Here is a 20,202-nt window from a genome sequence, read left to right on the forward strand (position 1 = left end):
TGACCCTGAAGTAGTTAATGATATCATTTTAACTATTAAACCTGGAGTGCAATGGCCCTCCAGAACTGTGATTGTACACCTCTGCACTAGGGGCATTGAACATAGCTGATCAAGCAGTATAGTCATAGTCCATCAATCTTTATTTTATACAGCGCCTTTCATAGTGGACCACCATCACAAAGCGCTTTACAAGATAGTGAGGAACAATGCATAATACATTAAATACAGTGAAATACAGGGCATAGTACATTAAATAAACAGTAAAAAAACAATGCAAAAGCAGTCATAATACATTAAATACAAGGCTAGGATGTGAATTCTAAATGTGGATGTGCGTGTCATACAGAATCATAGGAATAAGATGGAGTGAAAAACCTGAAATAGCAATTTAGACAACGGCTAATAACAGATATCAGACTTAAAGAGCATTGAAAGCAAGAGAGAACAAGTGGGTCTTGAGAGTTGATTGGAAGCGAGCGACTGTGGGAGCTACACGCACTAAAGCTGGGAGAGAGTTCCAGAGAGTCAGGGCCATGAAACTCAAAGAGCGCTCTCCGAGCGTGGTGCACTTTTGCTTGGGTATAACAAGCAAGCCAGTCAGAGGACCTCAGCTTGCGTGCAGGGACATAGCGGGTCAGCAGGTTGGAGAGATACTCTGGACCTGCGTGATGACGAGCCTTCTAGGCAAGCAGGAGAATTTTGAAAGTAATCCTGAACTTTACAGGTAGCCAGTGCAGCTGGGCAAGACACGGGGTAATATGATCATGTTTTTTACATCTGGTAAGAATCCTAGCAGCGGCATTTTGAACCAGCTGCAATCGGTTTATGGCACGTGACAGAGACTGCAAATGGGGTTAAATCACATTTACGCAGAGTTAAAACCAATACTTGGTCATTTTTTTTTGGTTTACTACAAATTTAAATAACTTCATGAAAAACTGAAATCACTTCAAATTTACTATTATAAAATGATTACAATTTAATAGTATATTAACCCTTTGTCAGCAGCAATGAGATGCAAGCACACCTAGCTCAAAAGTTCCCAGGATCACCTCACTGTATTTGACAACAGCATTATTCACAATATCCTGCTTATTACATGCTACAGTACAGAATTAGAAAAATCTGATTATTTTTTCCAGCTTTCGTAAGCTGCAAAAAAAGACGTGTCCTTCAAATACTGTAGTCTACCACTAGGGATACGTGCCTTAAGGAAGTCTGGTCCAAACAGTAGACCGGTATGTGGCTTGTCCACCTTATGTATTTTACACAAACACTGGACCCACTAGATTTTTTTCTCTCTATTTTAAAGTGGTTATAACAAGCGCAATGTGTAAAACACTGAATACTCCTTAGACCTTAAGCATTAACTTAAAAAAACAAAAAAATAAAACATACAAAGTCACATCACACAGACTGATGTGAAGGTCAGGAAGTAAAGGACATACAACAGAAAAAAAACACACAATGCTTTCCAACAAAATTCCATAATGTGGTTACTTCTGTATCCACAAGTGGGTTTTTACTGCAGACTCTCATTGCACTTCCTCCCTTCCATTTTCTTTGAGAAGCATTTTGTAGTGGCAAATACACGTGTACTGTGGCTTGTGAAGAGTCTCTGGGAGCAGTGACACTGTCTCCAATGGTGCTAAATATGCTTTCTGAAGGGGTACTTGTTCCCACAACACAAGTTTGGCCATGTACTTAAGTGAGCCGCTGTGAACTTTCCAACATGCCAGTGGATTATTGACCAGGTTGGGAAGTGGGAGTGCATTGTTGAGTGCAATTTCTAACTAATATCATCACACTGAGGTTTCTAACTGTATACAACCTTTCATAATCAATTGAAATGGTAAACTTAAAATTACAAAATTACCTTTGAACTTGTTTATTATACAAAAGGTTATACAAAAACAATGTTACCTTCTTCAAATAAATAGACAACAATAAAAAGCACTTTTTAGACAATTTATACCAAATGAATCACGATATATTGCTTATTTGTGCATACAAAAAAAGGGCTGTTCTGGTTTATCCTGTTCCAGTTTACTATATTTTATATAACCCAGTGCATTTTTTTTATTTATTTGAAGCAAAAGAAAGGGTGCAGCACGCTTTTACGCAATAAACTGGAAGAAGCTTTTGATGATCACGAAAAAGTCTACGAATAATCCTTTGTAGTTGAAGTTCCTCCATTTACAAAAAAACATTAACTCAAGCTCTGATGAGACTCTGATCCTGCTCTGACGCAAGATCGAAACAGGATCAGATCTTGACCCAAAACTGAGCTCAGGATCAGTGCTAATCAGTGCTAATCCTTTTAATAAAACCCACACCTCACATCGGATCCCTTTGTGCAACCAGCCCGATATGGGATTTACAGCTGCCCTGGGCACTTCAATAGAAACACTGGTGTGGACCGCTAATGTAGGAATCCAATTGTTCTTTCTGCTTTGAGTAGTCCTACTTGCATCTCTACCTACCTCTATAGCACAGGTTCTGTACACTTGCAGAATAGATTGTCGAGAGGTCCAGGGAAAGATGTAGAAAGGCATACCACTTCTAAAATTATTGATTTAGCCTCACATATTAATTTTTAGCTCTATGTAGAAAATTTCTAGTTTTAGAATGATACAAACATGAAACTATGGGCAGAATTTTCAAAAGTTTGTAAATGATAACTCCAGTGTTAATCAAGAAATCGGTATGTAGCATTGATTTTGGCATTTTCAAACGGTTGCTATTACTATTTCATTATTAAATAATCATCCTAATGTCCGAAATCGTGTTGATTTACGAAATAAAGTTATATCTTAACGAGCAGTGCTTCCTGCGACTATTTCTTTTGTTTGCGTGGGAATTTAAAAGCAAATCCATGTTAATTGTCATAATTTATCAGGAGTTAATTTGGACTTGGAAAATGAACAAGTATATAACTCACTTTGAAACAGACATTTAACAGACCACGTCTGTGACGCAGACGATACAGAGAGAGAGAGTGTATAAGACCAGGTTTAATTTCTTGTAGTCTAGGCCCCCATCACTGCCAACTTGTTGCTAGTCTTTAAAAATCTATCATGCTTTTTAGCTTAGGGTTTTCTTTCACCCTATACACCGCTGGAATACACCACAGCTGGATTTTCTTAAAGCATTTTACAGTGCCAGGGAATCCATCTGTATTGCATTAACCACATATTTTTAGTGGTAATCCCAAGATAACCAAGGATAGCTGGTTGATGCAATCAACGGTGATGTTCCCAGGGCTGCAAAAGGCTCTTAGAAAATCCAGCTTTGGCTTATCCAAGTGGGGTAAAGGTTGACTGAATCAACCACTAAAACAAAAACAAAAAGATTATAGTGCATGAACGTTCTCTTTGCTGGTATTTCAAGATCAGCCAACTAAATTCTGTAAATATTAGTTTTCTCCAGTAGTTCCCTTAGATATCATAAACTGGCATTGTTTTTTGAAAAATGTTAAAATTAGTTGTTGTATATCTGTGTACCTTATTTTATCTATTGGAAACCAAGATTATCCTTTCAAGTACGAAATGTAACCATTACCTTACGGTATATAATCTCTTATAGCCCGAATTACCTGAGCACTTACATCAAAGCTGCTCCTTTAAGAGCCCTGTAGGCGTCAGACGTCGTCTCCTCCCCCAGGAGATAAATATGAGTCATGCATAAGGCTCAGCGCCATTTTCTCTTTCAACCAGCATGAGGAAGGAGTGAGCTCTGATAAAAAGGAGATACGTTGATTAATTCATTTTTTTCTCCCTTTTGAAATAATTTCGCTTTTTTAGCGATAATTCTTCCTATCTTAGGTTCTGCATGTCCTAAGTCCCCTCTGCAGCTGTGTGCTTTGTGCTTAGCTGGCAGCTCTCCCTGCCCCTTCCCCAGGATTCAGCACCTTGTGGCTAAGTTCACACTCTCTCCCTTGCTGCACGGCTCTTCGGGAGTTGATATAATGTTCTTGCTAGCAACTTTTCATATATATATATATATATATATATATATATATATATATATATATATTAATTAGGGCTGTCACTCGATTAAAAATTGATCAGTTAATTTATGGGCATGAGGCACCGAGGCTCTGGGGCACCGAGGGCGCAGAAGCACCGAGGCACCGAGGCACCGTGGCTCTGAGGCAACGAGGGCACCGATGCAGGGAGTGTTTGAGCACCGACGGCACTGAAGCACCGAGGCACCAAGGCTCTCAGGCACTGAGGCAACGAGAGCACCGATGCAGGGAGCGTTTGAGCACTGACGGCGCTGAGACACCAAGGCTCTGAGGCACTGAGGCAACGAGGGCACCGATGCAGGGAGTGTTTGAGCACCGACGGCGCTGAAGCACCGAGGCACCAAGGCTCTGGGGCACCGATGGCGCCAAAGCACAGAGGCTCTGAGGCACCGATTGCACCGATGCAGGGAACGATTAAGCACTGAGGGCGCCGAAGAACCGGGACACTGAGGATCTGGAGCACCGAGGGTGCCGAAGCACCAAGACACCAAGGCTCTAAGGCACTGAGGGCACAGATGCAGGGAGCATCTAAGCTCCGAGGGTGCAGAAGCATTGAGGCACCGAGGCTCTGGGGCACTAAGGACGCCGAAGCGCCAAGGCACCGAGGGCACCAATCACAGAGGGCACCAAGCACCGAGGGCGCAAGCACAGAGGGTACTGAGCTGGGTGTCTAATGTGGACTGCATGCAGTCACACAACCGGGGCAGCGCATATCTTGCAGCGGTGTGGAGCACTGCCTACAGACAGTAAGAAGTAGAAAAGAAAGAGAGACTTTTTTTTTTCTTTTTTTAATCAAGACCCAATGCACTGAGGTGGGTGGGTCAATGTATCCCTGGAGTCTACTCAACAGTGGAGCTAGTAGAACCAGGCCCAGTGGAGGAAGCAGTGAAAGAAAACACACACACTCACACACACACACACACACACACAGCAGAAGCTGAAGGAGTATGGTTTATTATTTTTTATTTCTTTAATTTTTTTTTCGGTCCGCGCACACCAAGTGGGAGGGCCGAGTCAATCCAGCGGCCTCGACTCAACAGCGGGCGCGGCAGAGCCAGATCCCGGTGGAGGAATCACGCGTCTCTCTTTTTTCAGAACAAAACAGCAACGCTGTAGAGTTAAGAAGCAGACTACAGTCGCCAGGTGATGTAGGCTGTTGAAGAGGAAAAATGTAAATGGAGCGCAGCTCCGCAACGTTTTATAGCTCAGTCTTCAGAAGCCGAGTTTCTGATTCCGGGGAAGTGGCAAGCCGACTTCCAGCAATAAAATTGCAGGGGAACTAAAGTGCTTTGCTGCAATTTTTATTATGACAGGCGCTATATTAAAAATAAAGAATTATTATTAGTATTATTATTATTATTATTAGTGTTCACCCTCTCAGCGAGAGAGAAGGGTTTTACTCCAGGTACTTCCTGGTGCTGAAACGGGATGGCAGCCTCAGACCGATCCTCAACCTCAGAGAGATCTGTATTCGAGAGTACGAAGGTTCAAGATGCTGACAATGCAGCAGCTGTTGCAGTCAGTAACGGCAGGCGACTGGTTCACTACAGTGGACCTCAAGGACGCCTATTTTCACATCCATATAAGACCCGGCCACAGGAAGTACTTGCGGTTCGCCTTTCAAGGCACTGCGTATGAGTTCCGTGTACTGCTTTTTGTCCTCTCTCTAGCTCCTCAAACTTTTTCAAAGTGTGTGGATGCTATATTGGCCCCTCTGAGACTAAAAGGCATGAGAGTGTTCAATTACCTCGATGACTGGCTGATATGTGCCGAGTCACCAACACTTATCTCTCTTATGCATGTGCCCTCTCAATGCCTCGTTCAACCACAGGGTCCGGCTCCCTGTCTAAGAATGCCACCCCTTACTCACAGTGTCTTGTCATTCGTGGTGGAAACAACCAGCTCATCTGTGCTTGGGCACAGCTCTGGGCTGTGTCATGAGGAGAGAGGTGATGACTACAGATGCTTCCAACCTAGGTTGGGGCACTGTCTGGAATGGCTTGGGAGTACATGGAGTGTGGGAACCCCCATGGGAGGGTTTTCACATAAATGTTTTGGAGCCGCGGGCAGTTCATCTAGCCCTGCAGCAATTGTTCCCAGAGATACAAGGGAGACATGTGCTGATATGTACAGACAACACCACAGTAGTGGCTTATGTCAACCACCATGGGGGTCTCCGGTCTCTCGGTCTCAACTGTGTTGCCTGGGAGCTTTTGCTATAGGCTCATGACCACTTGCTTTCAGTAAAAGCAGTTCACCTGCCAGGGGTGAGGAACTGGGCGGAATGGCGACTTATGGGAAAGGTTTGGGTGCTCACAGATAGATCTTTTGCAACCCAGGAGTCCACCTATTGTCCCCACTGGTATTCTCTAGTGGAGAGTGGTTACCCGCTGGCCCACAGATGGCCCAGAACTCTGCTCTATGCTTTCCCACTATTGCCACTGCTTCCACTGTGTGGAGAAGATCAGGCAAGATCAGGTCCAGGTGCTCTTAGTAGCCCCAAAGTGGCCCAGGAGAACATAGTTCTCGTCACTGGCACAGCTCCTGTTCGGTGAGCCGTGGGAGCTGCTGGCCCGTCACGACCTGCTGAGCCAGGCGTGGGGGTCTGTGTGGCATCCAGATCCAACAGCTCTGCAGCTTTGGGTCTAGCCCCAGAGCGGAGTCATTTGAGGCGTCTCGGGTTATCTGACAAAGTCATTCAGACTCTTCAGAATGCTAGAGCAGCATCTACGTGCTCTGTATGTCTATAAATGGGGTGTATTCCTGACATGAACTGGACCCCATGACTTCTCCCATGGCAGATATACTGCAATTTTTACAGGACCTTTTTGATGAAATCCTCCATGCTTAAGGTCTACCTAGCAACTATCAGCTTGCCATGTTAAAATTGACTCAGTCTCCCCAGGAGCACACTTCCAGGTGGGACAGTTTTTGAAGGGTGCTTGGAGGTTAGGAACCCTTAGAAAGGACCTTGTCCCTCGCTGGAGACTTAATGAAGTGCTGGATGCACTTATTAAACCGCCATTTGAGCCCCTACATTCAGCAGAGCTGAAATTCTTGTCATTAAAGACAGCTTTCCTGCTTGCTATTACCTCCGCTAAGCAGGTAGGTGAAATGCAAGCATTTTCAACAGCGAAAGCCTGTATGTTTTTTTGCGGAGGCTTTTCTCCCTTAAAGCATTTCTGCTTTCCATATCAACCAGTCAGTGGAATTGGAGGCCTTCCATCCACCATCCACTGAATGTCATAGAACCCTGGATCAGCAGATCTCCGGTGTTCAGAGCAGCCACTCATTCTGCTTCTTAGCACATTTGTATTCTGTTGCACTTCAAGTCCTGGGGTAGTTAGCCATACACCCTTTTTGAACTTTGGGTGTTAAATGCTGAGGTTACTCGGTGTAACCTTGCAGCATATACACTGCATGAGGGTTCTTCCTCACTGTACTATGGACTATATGCCATGAACCCTTATAGGTCTTCTGTCAGAATGCTAAAGGCTGTTTATCTTTTTAGCACATTTGCCGGTGCTGCAAGTCCTTTACTTGGTTATTGTATCAGATGGCTTGGGTATTGTATCAGATTCCGTAATGGTAATATTTCATACTTGAAAGGGAATGTTGAAAGGGGTTATTATCATAACCCTGGTTCCCTGAAATAGAAATGTAACCATTACCCTTCAAGACTGCTGTGCTCACTTCAACACAGCAGGCCTTAAGAGAAAATGGCGCTGAGCCTTATGCGTCACTCGTATTTATCTCCCGGGGGCAGAAACGACGTCTAACGCATACGGGGCTCTTAAAGGAACATCTTTGATATAAGTGTTCAGGTAATTCTGGCTATAAGAGATATATCCCATTCGGTAATGGTTATATTTCTATTTCAGGGACGTTTTGGAAGTTCAGAGGTTAATCCTATCCAGCTACTGCATTTTCAGCGGATAGGCTTTTCAGTATTGACTGGAAATATGATTCATTCTTCTGTAATTTACTGTTTGTGCCTGCATCCCGTGGGCCGTGTTAGTTTTGGACATAACGCTGCTTATAGGATTATCTGCTTATATTGTTATTTTAAAACAGTCTTGCATCTTGTGATTTATTTTTGAAAATATTATTTTTCACTTTTCTCACCAAAGCTTAAATATGGGATGGCTGTTTTCATAGTCAAATGCCATTTATAAACAAGTAATTGAATCATTAAATTCAGAAGTCCCTGCATTTAAGTTTTAGCCTTTTGCATGAGGAGAAGTTAGTGGGGGTAATAAAAAATAAACGGAAGGGAACCCTTGTAAGCTGCTGCTTCGTGACACTACTGTTTTATTGATCATGTCTACAGACATGATTATATTAGACCACATGCACACAACAGATTTTAGATAATCATTTCCCAATTCTTAAATGTCTACAGACATGATTATATTAGACCACATGCACACAACAGATTTTAGATAATCATTTCCCAATTCTTAAGTGAGAATAAGTACTTTTGAATATTGTTTTTATTTTTACATATTTGTGTGTCATTTTCTCCTAGACCTTTACCACATCTAAGGAATGGAAAATGTCACTTTGAACCCATGGGGAACCCTGTGTTTGCCTGAGATCTCCTTAATTTCCCAGAAAATGTGCAACTGTCACACAGGTAAGGACACTAATTACCAGCCACATTTAAGCATGAATTCGAAGTTAATTGAAATATCCCACATTTTTCCTTTTTTAGTACTTTATGGCATTTTCTTTTTTCTTTGCATATTCACTATTTACACACACTTGCATATGCACACTAAATGTAAAAAATTTGTGCTATTGTTACGTTGTTTGCATTAATAAGGTTTTACTGTTTTGTAATGAATAACAAAAAATATATATATGTATTTAAAAATGTTCCCCAAGTCATAGTAACACATAGTGATGGTGATTTAGGGAGTATCTCTTTTGAGGAAGGAATGTCTGTGGGATAAAAGTTTTGTCTTGAGGTCTTCGGTTTAGTGATGGTCTTGACAGATACAGGACACCTTTCCCCACCTAAACCAGGGGAGATCTCTGCTGACTGTCTGGCGCATGCATGGTACTGCAGGAAGGGGGCAGCAGCCTCGTAGATCTGCCTGTCAGTCATGGCAGTGACACGGAGAGGTGGGGAAGAGGGTGTGTTGGCTTTCCTTCTCTCTGAGTGTCTGAGAGGCGGGCCTTGGGGGATTGCTGACCCTATAAGATAACACTCTGTTGTTCCCTCAGCCTGCTCCTCTAAGACGAAACGAGCCAGCTGGCGGAAGCTCTGCTGCCGGACCGAGCACGGCCAGAGAAGAACGAGCACAACAACAAATTAATTAAAAAGAAAAAGAAAAGGAATTTTCAGTAGCGGGGAAAAACTTGGGCAGAACCCCGAACAGTATCACAGGTTGAGGGAACAGGTGCGTGTAGGACGGAGATCTGGGCTGCGCGGTTAGCGGTGGTCAGGGTATCGCTGCCTAATGCAGCACCTTTATTCTGTAGTTTTATTACTGTGTTTTATTTTCCCTTTTTCTTTCGCCTTTTGTTTTCATTATTCTTTTGAGCACCTGTGAGTGTGAAACATTGGACTGTACCTGTATTGGTATTACTGTGAACCTGACTACCGTTGTCGGTATTCAGGCCACAGACAACAGCGCTCTCTGCGGGCTAAAGAGAAAATAAAGCCAAGAAAAAAAAGAAAATAATAAAACTGGGCACCAGTGCGGTGTTACAAATGAATCTTCTGTCTCCCGTGTGTGTCAGTGAATTGCCCACCACCCTTCCACACCACCTAAAGGATGTTTAGAGATATGTCCCCAGTTCCCAGTGTATAGTGAGGGGAAAAAAAGAAAGACGCAAATACATTAAAAATTGAAGTTGTGTTGACACTTGATTTTATAAACCCCCTGTATTTCCAAGTGTTTTCATTCAAAATCGGCTCAATTAAAATGTCAGTAGGATAAAAAAAATAGTTTAAAATTCTTCAACATTCACATTGGTGGGGGAAAATTGAAGTTTGTAATGGACCAAAATGCTAGTGTAGGATCTAAAAAATAAACTTGTGGTAGTATAAATGTTTCCAGCCTAGGTTTCTGTTTCTGTCTAACTTCTTTGTAGTTTATAATGATCCCCTGAAGGGCTTGCTTACAGGATATCTGTGTGGTTCATGTGATGGCCCTAGATTTACTAATAATAGATCTTCAAGAAAACAGAAACTTCAGAGAAATCCAAGCATTATTCTATTGTGGTGCACACACATGTTACCATACTAGTTACCTTTGTACAGACAAATGTGTTATTTCTTTTACTTCTAGCGGGTTGGAGGTTGTGTTTGTTTTTTAATGAAGCCCTATTTCCTGCTATTTTAGTTTTTTGGAATACTCCTGGGAGACACCATTATTCTTGATGACTTGGATGTTTCAAACAATTATAGGAAAGAGGTATGTAAAACACACTTTCTGCTCCACCAAAATGAACAATGCCATTCAAATAGGACAAAAATAGTTCAAACTGATTTGCTGATGGTAAAAGGGTAAATTTGACCTTTCATTTTTCTTTAAAGTAGACATACTATCTCCCTTGAGGGAACAACACATTTGGCAGCCAGTTTAGTTTGCTTCCGTCAAATAATTTAGCACACTGCATAGAGCTGCATGATTTCTTTAAAATGTCTTCAAAGCAAAAGACACCAGCTGCATCAAAGATCGGAAATATTTCTGCAAAGATCACTCTGTCCAGTATAAGAAGGGGACATTTCACATATCCTATTGTTTTTACATTGATAATTCACTGATGGTGAAAATAGAGTCTTTAAAATGTGGACATATATATATATATATATATATATATATATATATATATATATATATATATATATATATATATATATATGTTTTACAATTTAACATTTACAGTTTTTCAGGTAAGCGTTTAAACATTTTAGGAACATTTGTTGTATAATAACTCTAGAGAATGATCATTTTTGCTTTTAATAACTATTGTTTAATTGTGAAATATCTTGAAATACCTATTTCTAGACCGTGAAATAAGCAATTTTTTACCATGCATAAGCCATGCAGAAGGTTCAGTAAATATTGATATTTAAATGCAAGCATGCATGGACCTGCATTTTTAATATATTTTTTTCTTTGTTACAGGTTGTTAAACTAACACATGGTCCTACCTTACTGACAAGGCATGGGGATCGTATTCGTGGCAATGGAAAGTTTGGAGGTCTTCAGAACAAAGCGCCTTCAATGGACAAGCTTAGGGGAATGGTTTTTGGATCTCCACTGACACCCATATACTGTACTACAATTTGGGTACACAAATTGGTTAGTATGGAATCGGTAAAACTTTTTTTTACATTTAATTTAATTGGGGGCAAAATTGCAACTACACCGATTCGGTCAATCACAGACAAAAATAGCCAATTCACGATCTGAGCATTTACAAATGGACTTAGGCTGGACTTTGACAAAAGCTTTCTGGAAATCTAAATAAACCATGTCATATGCTTTGCAATTATCCATTGTCAATGTTGCATCCTTAGCAGGTTAATTAGACACGATCTCCCTTTCTTAAAACCATACTGACTGTCTCCCAGGATACTGTTACCATATAGGTAATTTTCCATTTTGGATCTTATTATAGTTTCCATAAGTTTACATATAATAGAAGTCAGGCTTATTGGTCTGTAGTTACCTGGTTCAGTTTTGTCTCCCTTTTTTTGGATCGGTTTGCAATTCTCCAGTCTGTCGGTACAGCCCCTGTCTCAAGAGACTGTTGCATGATCCAAGAGAGAGATAGAAATGGACATTACTAAGGGGGCTAAAACCAATCCCAAAATGTTTTTCCAATATTATAACAGCAAGAGAACAGTCAAAGAGGAGGTTAAATGTCTAAGAGATACAAATGGCAAAATCAAAGACGAAGAAAAAAAAAGCAAAAATTTAAAATATGAAATTATTACTTCTCATAAGTTTTTACAAAGGAGGATACGGACAACATGCACCACATGTCGACCTGTTCCTATCCAGTTTAAAATGGAGAATTGCAAAGCATACAGCATGGTTTATTTAGATTTCCAGAAAGCTTTTGTCAAAGTCCAGCATAAAAGATTAATCCTCAAACTGAACGCAGTAGGGATTCAAGAAAATGCATGCACATGGATTAGGGAGTGGTTAACATGTAGAAAACAGAAAGTACTGATTAGAGGAGAAACCTCAAAATGGAGCGAGGTAACCAGTGGTGTACCACAGGGATCAGTATTAGGTCCTCTGCTATTCCTAATCTACATTAATGATTTAGATTCTGGTATAGTAAGCCAACTTGTTAAATTTGTGTAATACTGTTGCAGCTGCAAAGGTCATTTAAAATGATCTAGACAGCATTCAGAACTGGGCAGACACATGGCAAATGACATTTAATAGAGAAAAAGTGTAAGGTACTGCATGCAGGCAATACAAATCTGCATTATAAATATCATATGGGAGATAATGAAATTGAAGAAGGAATCTATGAAAAAGACCTAGGAGTTTATGTTGACTCGGAAATGTCTTCATCTAGACAATGTGGGGAAGCTATAAAAAAAGACCAACAAAATGCTCCGATATATAGTGAAAAGTGTTGAATTTAAATCAAGGGAAGTAATGTTAAAACTTTCCAATGCATTAGTAAGACCTCATCTAGAATATTGTGTTCTGTTCTGGTCACCTTGTTACAAAAAAGATATTGCTGCTGTAGAAAGAGTGCAAAGAAGAGCGACCAGAATTATCCTGGGCTTAAAAGGCTTGTCATATGCAGACAGACTAAAATAATTGAATCTATTCAGTCTTGAACAAAGAAGACTACGTGGCGATCTGATTCAAGCATTAAAAATTCTAAAAGGTATTTAAAGGTATTTAAAGGTATAAAGTCCCAAGGGACTTTTTCGACCTGAAAAAAGAAACAAGTACCAGGGGTCACAAATGGAGATTAGATAAAGAGGCATAAAGAACAGAAAATAGGAGGCACTTTTTTACACAGAGAATGGTTTCTTCCAATGTTGTTTGTACCGATGTGGACGACTACTACCAGGTCGTCTCCTGTTCATTCTAGGAGTATGTCCACGTTCTCAGTGATCTGCGTGATAAAGGCTCCCAGAAGGCAGCACACTGTTGTTGTTAGGGGGTCCAGACTGCGCAATGAACTTGCTGTGTTTCTTAATATGGAATCCGCGACAATCATGACCTCCCTTTTTTTTGCTGCCTGGCCAACACTGTTTATGGGGTCCTGGTTGTTGTTCCTTTCGTTCTCTTGATGCTGGTTTTGATCATCTAAATTTGTGTGATGTTTTGATTTCTGGTGGTTGTATTTGACAACGTTTCTTTTTTTTCCCTGTCACTGCCAATCTGAACCCAGCTGTTTTGACCCTCTTCTATTTCCCTGGTGGCTTTCTGTCTGTTAGGGGTGCAAACTTCCAAGAATTTTGGGTGTGCCAGCTCCTCAAACTACTGTTGCTCTGTCATTTCATGCACCTCCATTTGTAGCATACTTACTCGTTGAAGCAAGTCCTGGATCTTGCAGCACTTTACACACACTTGGTTTAGCTGTGCTGGGTTCATTTGGACTGTATTTGACTTTAAATGTACTTTTTATCTCTTCGACCAGGAGCCTTTGAATTTTAAATGAAGTAAGCTTTAAGGTCTTTCCACTATTTGCTGCCCTTCACAGCCCAGTAACTAAAAATAATTCTCTAGTAAATCTCAATCACTCCAAATATGCTGAATTTCAAGAAGATGTGTCTTCTGCTACATGTTTTGCTTCTTCAACAAGATCAGGAAGAACCAGTATTACATAATTGCATAGGCTCGGGACCGGTGTGATGCTATGCACACAACCGGAGTATGCAGATAACAGGAGTAAGGGAATACAATGGGATACAATGACAACAGGTCTATGCTGTATATATGACTCGTTTTAATCAGATTCATAACATTATTTTCCGTTGCTTTATTTTATTGCACGTAACTTAATTCTCTGGCAGCGCAGAAAATGAAAAAAAAAAGATGAGTACAGTGTTGTGTCTCCGAGTTGAGGTGCACAGATTTAAGAAAAATTTCTAAGGCTGTTCGGAAGCTGATTGCTTTAGAATAATAACGCCTGGAAAACCAATCGTAATTCAAAAAGGAGGACACTTTTATTAACAAAATAATTTAGCATAAGATCACTCACTCCGCTCCCAACTCCACACTGCCCACTTCTAGCGCCGTGTCACCTTATCTAGTGTCCCGGCCAGCCAATCACCTTTCACAACAATTTGCATCGTTTATTCCTAATATGGAACTAATGTCATTAGTAATTTTCAACTCTTAAAGGACTACATATCCCACATACAGTACCTTACTGTAGACATTGTGACTACAACGTAGGAAAAAAGTCTTTGATAGAAGTCTGCACAGTATCTGGCCTGAGTTTTACAGGTTTGTGTCGCCATTTTCTTATTTTTTCCACAGTTGTAAATACTATGTGCATAACAACAGCACGTTGACAGAATTAGCCGAAGTAAAATGCATTGTACAACCGACTTCGGGTGCACACAGCTTCATGCAATAAAGCAAATTATGCATTTAGACGATATGCATTTAACCGAATCATAGAAAACAATGCATTAATGTATTAAATTATCCAGTATGCAAATAAGAGGAGTCGACTGTAGTTGTTTTTTCATGTGGTGTTAGTGTCTAGATCGCTACTGATACATAAGTATAATGCCATTAAGACAATCATAATATTTTAGTTTGCTCATACATCTTTATATGGTGGATCTCTTTATTTTAGCTTGTCAAGAATAACTACAATAACTCTCAAAGTTTTACCTTTTACATTTTTACTGTTTTCTTTCTTATTATTGTTTTTTTAATACTTCTTTAACTTACAGGTTGTTTGTAGAGGATGTAGGTCCTACTGATGTACTTTTTCATGATTTTGATCCTCTAATTTTGCATTAACAGCCTTTAAGAGTGATGGCATTCCCAGTTTGCAGCCAAAATGACCACCAGTGAAGTGGTCTGCTATCAGTTTAATGGCTTATGGCTTTTGTTGACCAGTCCTAAACTGCTGCTGTTTCTGTAGGGATGTCTGTGTCGATTCTTTCTTAAAAGGATAAGGGTTAATGCTGTACATATTAGCAATGCCGCTGACATCACTGTAACGTATCCTTTTTTTCTCAACAGATCTCCTTCAGCAGCACCACACTGTAGTAAACAAACTTGGTAACATGAAAGAAGAATTAGATCAGCAGATGAACTACCTCTGTTCACCAGAAATGCTTCAGCAATGAGATTAACTTAATTCACAAGAGAAACAACTCAAAGATTTGGAGTGTGGGGGTGGGGGGCAGGAATATCATGTTGCACTGCATCTGGTGTTCATGTTCCATAACTCACAAGGGCCATGTGGGTGTGAGGCTTAAACAGGCTGAAGAGGTTTTTTTTTTTTGGTTTTTTTTTACAGGAAGACAGAAAGCTGTATAGTGCAGGCAGAATTTTTTTTTTTTAAATTGACTTTCAGGCCAATATTAATGTTTTTTGCTTTTTAATAGCGACCAGGTAAAGAAAGACATTTCTTAATTTCTATCACAGGTTTGAATGTTCCTTTTTACAGGCTTAAATACTCAAAAGCAAGTAATACCTTGCTTTCATACTATTTGGCACATTCGAACAAACACAATAATAAAAGCATAATACTTCATTGTATAAACTTGACATACATGGTAATGTTTCTTTTAATAAGGACTTTTATCTGTACAAATACTATAAAGGTATTAAGAATTTTCAATCTTCAAAGATTTGTCAACATTATTATAAATTCTTGAATCGCTCTTGAATTGCTATAAAACCCCCAATTACCATGAATAATGTACTTTGCTTTATAATATATAATTCCCCCCCATCCTACCCCCCCCCCCAAAAAAAAATAAACAAGACCACACAATTCACACACATTTTGGTAGGTATTTTCAAAACATAATCTTTGATGGAATAGAAAAATCTGTTGAAATAGCAAACAGTTGATATAAATACAGTACACGCTCGCTTTAACAAACCTGTTGGGCTCCAAACCTTGTGTTCGTTATATCGAGGGGTTCGTTATAGCGAAAGGACAATCAAAATGAACGATAAACTGTTGGAGTTAGTTAATGAGAGATAGTGAATACAATCAATCAATCAATCGTTCTTTATTTTATATAGCGCCTTTCATAGTGGAGCACTATCACAAAGCACTGCCAAACGCGCCCCAACAATCACTCCTCTTTCAAAGTCACTGAGGTCTCCTCTTGCAGCCATGCTAGCCATAATTATAGGCAACCAGGCCTGTCCAGCATTTTTATACATGACCCTAAGCATATTTCCTATAATTACAGTGTGAATATTCCAGGTGTTCCAGTGCTTCCTCTCTACCTCCATTTGTATTTCGATGGTTTTGGTGTGTATCGATGAAAATACCACTCCACTAATGAAATGTACTTTTCACTTGGGAATCTCCTACGAGTTGAAGGTGCCAAAAGGGAAAATATTGGCATTGTGGGACTTGGAGAACCAGGTAAGTGTGCATATTGCTACATATTGTTTCCAAATTGGATATGACTGCATATTAATAATTTCAAAAGTAAATATAAATGTTTATCTTAATTGAGAATTTCAAATGGTGACTTCAAAGGCACATAGATAAAGCATAGACATAGAAAGAAGAGATGATTGTTACGACATGTTGTGGTTATTATTATTATTATTATTTATTTCTTAGCAGACGCCCTTATCCAGGGCGACTTACAATCGCAAGCAAATACAAATACATTCAAGTGTTACAATATAAGTCATACAATAAGAACAAGAAATACAATAATTCTCAAGTGTGACAAACCACAATTCAATAATACAGCAGATAATAGTGAAAGTTATATCAGGATATGATTAAGTAGTGATAGTTACATCAGGATATGATTAAGTACAAAATACTACAGATTAAACACTTGGGAGATTACAATATTCTGAGGTACAGGATTAAATGCAGTAAAATAGGGGGCAGATAAGAGCAAAATAAAGCATATTTAAATGAAGGGTGATAGTGTCCCAGGATACAACAGAGGAGTTCTACAGGTGCTGTTTGAAGAGGTGAGTCTTAAGGAGGCGCCGGAATGTGGTCAGGGACTGGGCAGTCCTGACATCTGTAGGAAGGTCGTTCCACCACTGCGGAGCAAGGGTGGAGAAGGAGCGGGCTCGGGAGGCAGGGGAGCGTAGCGGAGGTAGAGCCAGTCTTCTAGTGCAGGCGGAGCGGAGAGGTCGAGTGGGGGTGTAGGGAGAGATGAGGGTCTGGAGGTAGCTGGGTGCAGTCTGATCAAGGCATCTGTAGGCTAGTACAAGAGTCTTGAACTGGATGCGAGCGGTGATCGGGAGCCAGTGGAGCGAGCGGAGTAGTGGAGTAGCGTGGGCGAAGCGAGGTAGAGAGAACACCAGGCGAGCAGCAGAGTTCTGGATGAGCTGGAGCGGACGGGTGGCGGACGCAGGGAGGCCAGCCAGGAGGGAGTTGCAGTAGTCTAGGCGGGAGAGTACCAGGGCCTGGACCAGGAGCTGGGTAGCATAGTTGGTGAGGAAGGGTCGGATTCTTCGGATGTTGCTCAGGAAGAATCTGCAAGTGCGTGCCAGAGTGGAGATGTGCTGGGAATAAGAGAGGCAGGGGTCCAGGGTGACTCCAAGGTTTTTAGCTGAGGAAGAGGGAGAGAGTGTGGTAGATTCCAGAGGAACAGAGATAGAGAGATCAGAGGAGGGGGAGGAGGAGGGAAAGAAAAGGAGGTCAGATTTAGAGAGGTTGAGTTTGAGGTGATGCGAGTGCATCCAGGAGGAAATAGCAGACAGACAGGTAGAGATACGGGAGGAGATGGTGGAGTCAGAGGTGGGGAAGGAGAGGAAAATCTGAGCATCATCAGCATAGAAATGGTATGAGAAACCATAGGATGCGATGAGGGGGCCCAGGGAGCGGGTGTAGAGAGAGAACAGGAGAGGACCCAAGACTGACCCTTGGGGGACTCCAGTCAAGAGAGGGTGAGGTGTGGAGGTTGCTCCACGCCAGGTTACCTGGTAAGTGCGGTTGGAGAGGTAGGAGGAGAACCAGGCCAGAGCAGTGCCAGAGATCCCCAGGTCAGCAAGAGATGATAGTAGAATAGAGTGATCAACAGTGTCAAAGGCAGCAGAGAGGTCGAGGAGAATTAGGACAGAGGAGAGAGAGGCAGCTCGGGCACACTTAAGTGAGTTGGTGACAGAGAGAAGGGCGGTTTCAGTGGAGTGAGCAGAGCGGAAGCCAGATTGGAGAGGGTCAAGCAGAGAGTGGTTGGACAGGAAAGCAGAGAGCTGGCGGTGTACAGTCCGCTCGAGGGTTTTGGAGAGGAAGGGTAGGAGGGAGACAGGACGGTAGCTCTGGAGGGAGGTGGGGTCGAGGGTAGGTTTTTTGAGGAGGGGAGTGATAGAGGCTTTTTTGAAGGCAGAGGGGAAGATGCCAGATGCCAGATGCCATAGGTGCTTTTTTAGGTGCTTTGTTTGGAGGCAATAATTCCATTCATCGTGCGTCTGCAGGAAGGTTACCTTGCCCTCATGTCCATACTACGATGGAGAGGTTTTTGTTTGTGGTGGCATTGGAGAAGTTAATGCAGATATGCCTCAAGCCAATTACTGTGCAAACTGTTTGTCTCCTGCGGCAAACAAAAGGCAAGACAATGCAATATTTTAGTTGCCTTCCTTTTAGTGAACATAAGTTATGGATCAAATGTTATTCAGACTAGCAATAAACATACATTACTGCAGTTATTGTTACATTGACTCTGGAATACTATACTTCTGTAAATGAATACCACGATGAAAAAACAAGGTACCTAGATGAATATGCACATGTCTCACATGTAATTAATAAAAACAGTTATTTAGTTGCGACACACAAAAAACTTAAAAGCTAATGATCTGCAATTATATCTTACTTTTGTTGCAGTGATTATACATCGAAACAGGGTCAACCTAGAAAAAAATATGGCAGTAAGAATTGGAGTGCTTGATGTTTCAGTCTCAGCAATCAGTGATGCCCCTAAAAACACAGAAACTGCAGATCCTACAGGACTTCCAGGGTATGCTGCAATGTATGGTCTTTCTGGATCAGTAACTGAGGCACAAAATCATAATAGGTAAGGACATTAGATTCAATTGCTTTCATGAAGTGGACTCATGCATGTTTAATTGTAACCACTAGAGGGTAGTATAGCACCACAAGTTATGTGTTTTAAGTGCCATTATCTATATCCTTGTGTAAGAAAGCCCTGTATTTTACAATCAAATAATTACCACCTGCAGCTTGGTTTGAAATGTTTACTTTAAAAGACTAATAATTAATGTGTGGAGTTGCCAGCAGATATTGAAGAACTATTAATATAATTGAAAGCATTCTCTTACCTCACGATGGATAATGCATTCATAGACTGTTCCCAGTTTTGCAGCAAATCTACGACTTGCAGCAACCTCAGAGCAAACGTCTGCAGGGATACGATCCACCACACACTTTGTATCAATCTGCCTAAATCTGCCACGACATTTGTATAATTTATCTCTCTTCAGCCCTCTTGACCGGTCCTCTTTGTCACTGGTCATGCAACTTCTCTGTCGTCCAATATGGATTTCAGTTTCCAATCCTTTTTATTCAAGACACCACTTTCCCAGTACTCATAATAACATGGCAGGTGCGTTAGCTCAGATACAGATATCCAAATTCCTTCATAAAGTCTGCAGCTCATCCAACGCCTCTGGAAGCTTCACAATCAAATCATCTATTCAACTAAATCTCTTCTTAGTAATACCCTGGATTCAACTCAGGATACATGGCATCTACTCTCACCCTTCAACTAGATCATCCTACATCACCGACTGGAGTACTTTTCTCAACAATTTCTGAAGTAAAATGGATTTCCTCAACCCCTTTCAATCAAGATTGGATTCTCACTTTTTAATGTTTATTCCAAGGACTCTTTCACTATCAAAGTCTACTTATCTGGAATCCAACATCAGTATTATGTGATATGCATTCTTCAACACTGCACTCCATTCCAGCTGTTCGTCTTCGCCTGTGTGGAATCTTTAAGAGCCACCATCTACCGCTCTGTGTTTGCCATT

This window comes from Acipenser ruthenus, chromosome 3, assembly GCF_902713425.1.
Source record: "Acipenser ruthenus chromosome 3, fAciRut3.2 maternal haplotype, whole genome shotgun sequence".
NCBI classification, from domain to species: domain Eukaryota; kingdom Metazoa; phylum Chordata; class Actinopteri; order Acipenseriformes; family Acipenseridae; genus Acipenser; species Acipenser ruthenus.